We start from the raw sequence: 8471 nt of genomic DNA on the forward strand, positions 1-8471 counted from the left end.
GGTGTTTTAATCCTAGTCTGGGTGAAAGTTTGTGGAGTCGAATTGGGTTTTGCACTCAGCCGTTTGTGCACATTTTGCTCTGTGGCATGGGTTTCAATCCCGTCAGTGTAAGGGCACTCTCCCTTTCTCTCTGGGATAAGGTGCCTTCTTTTGAGTGGTTTATTTGTCTCTGTTTGTCTTGAAAATAAATAGCAAATATTAGAATATAGTACTTCAAGATCAGAAAGACTAATGAAAAAGCAATACAGAGTTTAAGAATTAGATTCTTTTTTTTATTTTAATAATTATGATGTGTTTCATTTGAAAAACAACTCATTAAACCATGAAGAGATTTTAAAACAAAAACCACTGCTATTGAATCGGTGTAGAAATAAGTATGTAAAGAACCTGAAAAGCAAAACATAATTTAAACGTGTTTAAGAGTACATAAAGATCAATCTAGAACCCCCTCCTAGGGGGACAAATTACGGAAAGGTGGGTGAGGGGCGATGGAGGATGTAAGATATGGAAAAGATAATCTATAACTTATCAAGGGTTCGTGAGGCAGGTGGGTGGGGATGGCAGGGGGAAGAAATGGGGAGCAGATAGTGGTCTCAAGAGGGAAGAGAATGCTTTGAAAACGATGGCAGCATATGTGCAAAGTGCTTGACACACTGGAGGAGTGTATCGATTGTGATAAGAGATGTAAGAGCCCCCAGTAAAAGTAATCTTAAAAAAAGAATAAATAAAAACCAAACTCACTGCCACTGGGTCAGTTCTGACTCTCAGAACCCCTGTAACGCAAGGTGGACCTGCCTGTCAGTTTCTAAGACTACAACTCTATTTCAGTGGTTCTCAACCTTCCTCATGCCCAACCCTTTCATACAGTTCCTCCTGTGGTGGTGACCCCCCCAAACTACAACATTATTTTCGCTGCTACTTCATAACTGTAGTTTTGCTACTGTTGTGAATCAGCAAAACTATAGTTTTGCTACTGTTGTGAATCACCCTTGTGAAAGGGTCGTTCAACCCCCAAAGGGGTCACGACCCACAGGTTGAGAACTGCTTCATGGGATTAGAAAGCGTCTTTCTCCCTTACAGTGGCTGGTGGTTTTGAACTGCTGACCGACACAGCCGACACACCGATGCATAACCAATTACACCACCGCCAGGGTGGAAAACCTCTGAAATCCCGGACTACTCAGTCATTTTCTCATGACTGTGGCAGCCAATCACAGTGAGGTAATCCTTCCCTTCATTTAGAATAAGCCTTGTAACGGCGCTGTATATCTAACTTCTCTGTTATAATTCTGCTGTTTGCCCCCCAAAGCAGGAGCCCTGGTGGTAGATTGGGTTTTCCGTTGGGCTAACTACAAGGTCGACAGCTTAAAACCACCATCTGCTTCTCAGGAAAAAGGGGAAGCTTTCGACTCCAGGAAAAAGTTACAGTCTCCAAACCTCACAGCGGAGTTCTACCCTGTCCTATAAGGTTGTTGTCAGTTAGAATAGACTCAGTGGCAGCGAGTTTGGGGTTTGTTTTTTGTTTGTCCCCAAAAGCTTATCTTGGAGAGCATCTTCAAGTTCCCTATCTCCATTGATATCTTTTCTCCCAGGAAAACTGTTCTCCGTTTTCTTTCTCATTACGACCGTGGCTCTCCTGGCAAAGCCAGCACCTGATGGATCTGACAAAGGTCATCCCTCATTCTGACACAGAAGTGAAGAAACTCCAATGGTGTACGTGACTTGACTCATGTATTCTTGTATCATTGGATTGCACGGGTTCTTGGTCAACAGGATCATACTGCTGAGCTAGGTGCCTTGCTGGGTGTACAAGTACTCTCTACCGTCGGCCCACACCACCACGCACCCAGCCCGTCTGCATGGTGCTTGGTTCCACTGGGCTCATACAGAATGGATGTGTTTCTTGTCTGTTGCCAGTGCCACACCATTCGCAACTTCCATTCCCACTGAAGGGCTCCTCCAGCGACAGCCAAAGCTTACTCCGTTTGGACAAATTTACCAAGATGGGCTGAAACTTAGCAACAAAAACTTGTAGCCACACTACCAGCTTTGCCGCGAGAGCCTACTTGATTCTCTGCTCTTCTGTGCCATGTATGTGATTCCACCCTTGTCGTGCTAGTTTTTTTTTTAAAGGAGAAAATACGTTTGGTGGAAGTCGGATTGGAATGAGAAGGCAGTGAGGACTTGCTCGCCAACGGCGGGGAGTGTGGTCCACACACACCTTCTGTTCCCCGCTCCCAGGTCCTCAGCTGCGGAGACGGTCCTGTGCCTGAGATCACACCCTTCTTAGGACAGGTTGTCTTCAGGCCTGGGGGAGGGCAGGGTTGCTTTGAAGCAATATGAGGCAAAATTCTCCCGGATAATAGTGACTGCCAAGCTCTCCACCAGGTTGGCCGATGCTTTGCGTTATTGTGTGACGTTTCCTTCTGCCTAATCCTGCTTCCTTTCCCTTAGAGTCACAGGTTTTTTCAAAGAAAATTGCCCTGGAGAATGTTAACAAGGTGGGATTATTTCATTCAGTAGGGGAGGGAGGCCAGAAGTCAGTCTGAACTCGGTTCTGCTGGCCCCCAGGCCAGGAGGGTTTTTAAGGACTGGAGTGAGTTCATGGAAAAGTACCGGAGCATGTGGAGAGTGGGGTTAGTAACAGGGTGTGGAGTTATCTCCTGCGCTTACGGTTAGACCAGCGAGGACATGTTCCAGCTGGATTTTGTAGGGGCTTGGGAGAGAAGACGACGGCCTAGACTCAGAAAGCAGCCTGTCTAATGTTTCGCCAAGCAAGGGAGCAGTAAGGCCTTCTCTGCCAGTGCAGAGCCTTAATGAACATTTCGCACCCCAAGTTCTAAAAGCAAGTGTTTGGAGAGTCCAACCTGCTCCTGCCGGCACTGAGCCCAAAGCAGAGGCCACATTCCCGGCCGTAGGTGTAGGGGGGCTGGAGCTGGCAATGAACATGAGCAGGAGAAACATATCTAGCATAAGGTGGTCTTTCACGTGTGAAAACCTTCACTGCTGGAAACTGGAATTTTACCAAGAAGGGAATATCCCCGTGAGTCAGATTGTTGAGATGTAGGAGGAAACAGCAGCTTAAGGATCATGGCATTAGTACCATTGATCCTTAGCAATGCTGAGTACAAGGCAACTGAACACCAGGTGCAAGGCCAGAGTCTCTCTTTGGTTGCACACAGAGAAGTCCTCTCTAGAGAGGATACAGTGGAGAAGGTGAAGGACCAAGTCCAGTCAACTTGAACAATGACTAACTTATAAAGAGAATTAAATACACAATGAAGCAGATCTGTTACGCCAACTTCAAGACCCTATTGGGAAAATCGGTACTTTGTCAAGTAAGATAATGACATAGAGCAGCGGTTCTCAACCTGTGGGTCGAGACCCCTTTGGAGGTCGAACAACCCATTCACAGGGGTCGCCCAATTCATAACTAGCAAAATTGCAGTTATGAAGTAGCAACGAAAATAATTTTATGGTTGGGGGCTCACCACCACATGAACTGTATGAAAGGGTCGTGGCCTTAGGCAGGTTGAGAACTACTGACATAAAGTGTCATTCAAGACCCCAAAATTTTAGACTCATAGTTGTAAATTACCATAAGCTTAGGCAGCAAGTAAGTCCATTGCAGCTGCCAAGGCCATGTCTAGGTCGTGTCTTGATTATGGGAGCTGATTTCCAGTCTTTACTCCTGGAGAGCAGCTGGTGGGTTTGAACTGCCCATCTTTCATTAGCAGTTGAGTACCCCAGCTCATTGCTTTTCTAGGTATTCAGAACCCCGAGTATCATTTAATAATGGCCATCTCTGGAAAATGCTGTGTTTTTTATAAAGAAAGGCTGAGACAAAGGGATAGTAGTATGACTTTATAAGATTATTCCTTTGATGAGCATACAGTTCATTTCCCACAAGACAATACACAATTCCTCCAAATGAATCAAAGTTCACAAAGCAAGCATTGACGGTATAAGCACCGGAAATAAGAAATAATAAATGTAACGTGTGAAATGAGAATTGACAGCAGTCAGGAAAACGTTTAAGAAAAACCTGAAATAATCTCAGAAAGATTAAAGTCCAAATTCCCCTAGAAGAGACTTAATTGAAAATACTAGAAGAAAAATGGAGAATAATTTGAAAACCAAGATAATTGAATGCAATGAAGATAGAGCTTAAAAATGATTAGAGAAAAAGTGATATCAATAGATAGGCAAAAAAGATTTAACATGCATACAACTGGAGTGTCTGAAAACTAAAAACACAACAAAAAGAGCAAAATAAGTTATTTAAAAGCAAAATCCAGGAAAATCTTTCAGAGAGAAAAAAACATAACACGTTGAAGGAGCCTACCAGTGCCTGGTAACATGAATCTGAAGTGATTAATTCTTAGAGATAACTTAGTAAAATGATTGGATTTTAAAGATCAAAGGGAAAGGAAAGAAATTCTCTGGACGTGAAAACAAAGAGAAAAAGGAAATTTAGTGTGGTAACGATCGCTTTTTTAAGAATTAACACCAGACAAGTCCCAAGGAGTTGAGGGTTGATGATGCTCCAATGTCCAACTCTTCCATGATGCTATTCAGCTCCATTTCCTCCCCCTGCCCCCAACTCTCTTAGTATTTTCCCCACATTTCTGGGTTCTGGAAATTACTGCAAGGTCCCACATAAACTCGCAAGTTTTGAGGAGGTGTCTCACTTGATGAGAGGGGGGGTGGGTGGGGGGGAAGGGCTGCTCACTCCAAAATCCCAAAGTGAGGCAGGGGTAAGCCAGATAGATGCTGGGTCCAGAAGACGAGAACCACTCCTGGCTTTTACCAGTGATGAGATCAAAGCCCCTGCTTCTCGGAGGGCTCGTTTTTTTTATACACAGCAGGAAGCAGATGACATTGCAAGGAATCCCTTTCACATTTTCTCACCAGTGAGTCCCATCAGTATCTTCTCCACCTTCCTAACAGCTCCAGGTAAGGAAAAGTCATTTGATGGGAGTTATATTGCGTATCAATAGTGCAATCAAATTCACATCTGCCCTCTCACCTTTTGAATGAGATCTAAATATGATAATCTAGTCTCCACCCCTGGACTGTATCTGATCTATGTCCCTATGACCCGGGACCTCTGGCAGGACGTTTCCAGTAGGCAATGGCCGTCTACTAATCTTAATTAGCCAGGGTTTCCCCAAGCCACTCCAGAAACATTTTCTCTTCTCAGCTATAGCCTACCATTTGTTTACATCTACTGTAAGTAACAGTAGCCAAGATAGCCGTTAAACAAGAGCGGGCCGGATTCATACCGTTTACTAAGGTGTGGTCTTACTCTCATCCTATTCCTATTAGCAGACAATGCCCTCCAAAATGGAACTGCAGCCGCAGGCACAGGGAGACCAGCATGCTATCACATAAGGGATTATGGCTGAACGGCCTGTATTAATTGGCCATACAGTGAGGAAGCAACTCATCTTCATCAGAACATTTTGCAAAGCAAACTAAGAATAAAGCAAATATTCAATAAAGGACACAAAACTATTCTTCAACTATAAATACTACATAAAAACCGGTGATATGTGCAAGAAATTAAGATGCACTTACAAGTCCATCCTAAGAAACAAACTATAGTTTCATCTAAGAGGTATTTGAGAGAAACTGTGATGAACATCTGAGACTAAAGAATCTAAACCATCTCTGAGAAAATAAGATAGAAGGGGACACTTCCTGACTCGCTTCTGAGGCTACTATTACCTTGTATTAGCGTGCAAGCAAGACCAGACAAACAAAAACAAAACAACAGACCAATATCTCTCATAATTATAGATGCAAAAGTACTTAGAATATTATCCAGGAGAATTCAACAAAACAAGAATAATGATACGTTCTGATCAAGGGGAAGTTTATTCCAGGGGTGCAGAGCTGGTTCAATATCCAAAACGTAAATTATCAGCTGAGCTAAAACAAGGGTGAAAGGGGTGACTACTATGTAAAAATGTTGTGTTGGGGAAGCTGTTCTTCTCTATACTGCTGTCAAGGTCATGGGCTTGGAGCATCTACAACTAGAACCCTTTGTACTGGCATTCTCTTACTTGGTTATAGTTCCCTGTTTCAGGCTTGGTGTTGATGTGTTTGTTTTGCTTCTAGGTAGGTGTCACATGGCACTTGGTCAACTCCACTGCCACTTCATTGGCCTGCAGCGCACAGCACTGAGTAAAGCCACTTGGGGCCAGCTGGGAGGGATGACCCACTAGTGATGGAAGACTGACAGCCACCATTACAACTGATCTTATCTGCTTCTCTTTTCTGTGAGTAATCCCTTTTCCATGCACTACCTCTGTGGGTCATGTCTTTTGGGAGCCCCAGCACTTGCTACCTGTGGAGTGGGTTGACCTGCTCGGGCCGTGGCTCCTGGCCACAGGTAGGCATTCTCATGCCCTGGCCAACCTCCATCGTGGAGGCACTCCTCTAGAGGTGGTAATGCATAGTGCTCTGGCATTTTTTGACAAAATAGAATAATACAACTTTAAAAATAAGAGAAATATTGAGAGAAAAGTAGAATATGCTCAATGTGTAATAAATAGATGGCAAAGATATAATTTGATACACTAATTGGTTGAAGTGTAGGGACAGCAAAGGCATCTAAGGACATCAGGAAAGGTGTTCGTAATAAAGTCACTAGGTCAAAACTAAGAACTTTTTAAAAGAAAATAGATAACATAGAGAAGGAAACATGATATATGTAGTAATTATTCAATAATGCACAAAATAACATGACAGAGTTGAGATGAAACACATCTGTCACATCAATTCATGCTAAAGATTTTAAGTTGATTATCAAAAAGAAAATTCAGATTGGTACACACACAAACAAAGCCATCTTTATGATGGATACAAGAGACACCCCTAAATTAAAGCGAGTAAAAAAGGCTAAAAATAAATGAAATGAAATGAAGGGCAACAGTACATCAGGAAAATACAAATGAGAGAAAAATAAAGATTGTGTTCTTGATATGAGCTAAACTATCACAAGGCTGTTTCTAGGAAGTTTTTTTGTAATATAACAAAATATTGGAAATAGCAGACGTGCTCCAATATAGAAAACTGATGGGAGGGTGAATAAAGTATCCAGGTCTACAAACTGATAAGGGGTGCTTTCCAGGACATAGTGGTAACCTAAAAAAGCAAAGTGAACAAAAAGAAAAGAAAAATATTGAGAATTATGAGCGTAATGAGTGTACAAATGTGCTTTATACAATTGATGTATGTATGGATTGTGATAAGAGTTGTATGAGCCCCCATTTTTAATCATTTTAAAATTATTTTTTAAAAAGGAAAAATAAGGGGGTAGTAATTTAAAAAGTATATTTTAATAGCTAAATAAATCTTTAATATTTCTAATTGCAAATGTACAGAAATTGCACAGCCTCACAGTCTTAGTACACGAACCACGTTCTCTGTACCTTATGACACAGGGGAGTCGCAGCCAGAGGGTGGGTTCCAGCCAGGCTCCGTTTACATTTTTCCCTTTTCACACACTTAGAAAAAGAGGAGGAGTGATGGGGGCATTGGCATGGGGCGTGGGGCGGGGGCTAGGGCCAGCTTCGTGGCTGAGTGGTCAATGCCCACTTATATATACCTTATATATAAGAAAAAGGGAGATTAAGGGTCTAGACATGTTTCAGCTTGCCTTCATAAGGCGTAGGTAGACGGGGAGGAAAGAATCACGGAAGGAAGACTTCTGAATAGGCTTTTCCTGTCGTTCTGATTTTTGAATCATGTAAACAGTGTACAGATCCCAAATGTAAACTTAAATGAAAAGTATCAAACACCAAAACTGAGTACAAACAAAAGAAAGGAAACCTAGTTGTATATGGAAATGATGATATTACCACAGGGGGCAAAAATCAAATAAATTGTAAACATGATACGCTATCTATCTTACTTCGATAAGTAGCAACTAGAGTCTTAAACGTCTGAGAGCAGCCTCTAAGGTACAACTGTTGTTCCTCCCAAAGGAAAGAAGAGTGATGAAAATCAAGAGACACAAAAACATTGAGTCCAGTGGACTAATGGACCGTGCAAACATCCTGGGTCTTCACACCCGAGACCAGAAGAACTAGATGGTGCCCAGCTACCATGACCCACTGCTCTGAAAAGGAGCACAGTAGAAGGTCCTGATTAGAGTGGGAGATACATATGAACCAGACCTCTAATCAAGAGAGACCAGGCTTATTGATCAGATAGAGACTAGTGGAAAACTCCCAAGACTATATGGCCTTTACTTACCTTTCAGGTCTGGAAATGAACCCACCCATCTTAAAATAATCAACCATTGAAGACCCAAAGTGTAGCATTTATCACAGGACATTCAGAGGCTTAGGAAAGAAGGTGGCAACAGGAAACACATGGAGGAAGGGGGTAAGTGATTGTACATTGCGGGGATTGTAGTATGTATGAATTGTTAAATGTAAAACTGGTGATCTTTCTGTAAA

This window comes from Echinops telfairi, unplaced genomic scaffold, assembly GCF_000313985.2.
Source record: "Echinops telfairi isolate 266 unplaced genomic scaffold, ASM31398v2 ScPeMD7_7420;HRSCAF=8458, whole genome shotgun sequence".
Lineage (NCBI taxonomy): Eukaryota > Metazoa > Chordata > Mammalia > Afrosoricida > Tenrecidae > Echinops > Echinops telfairi.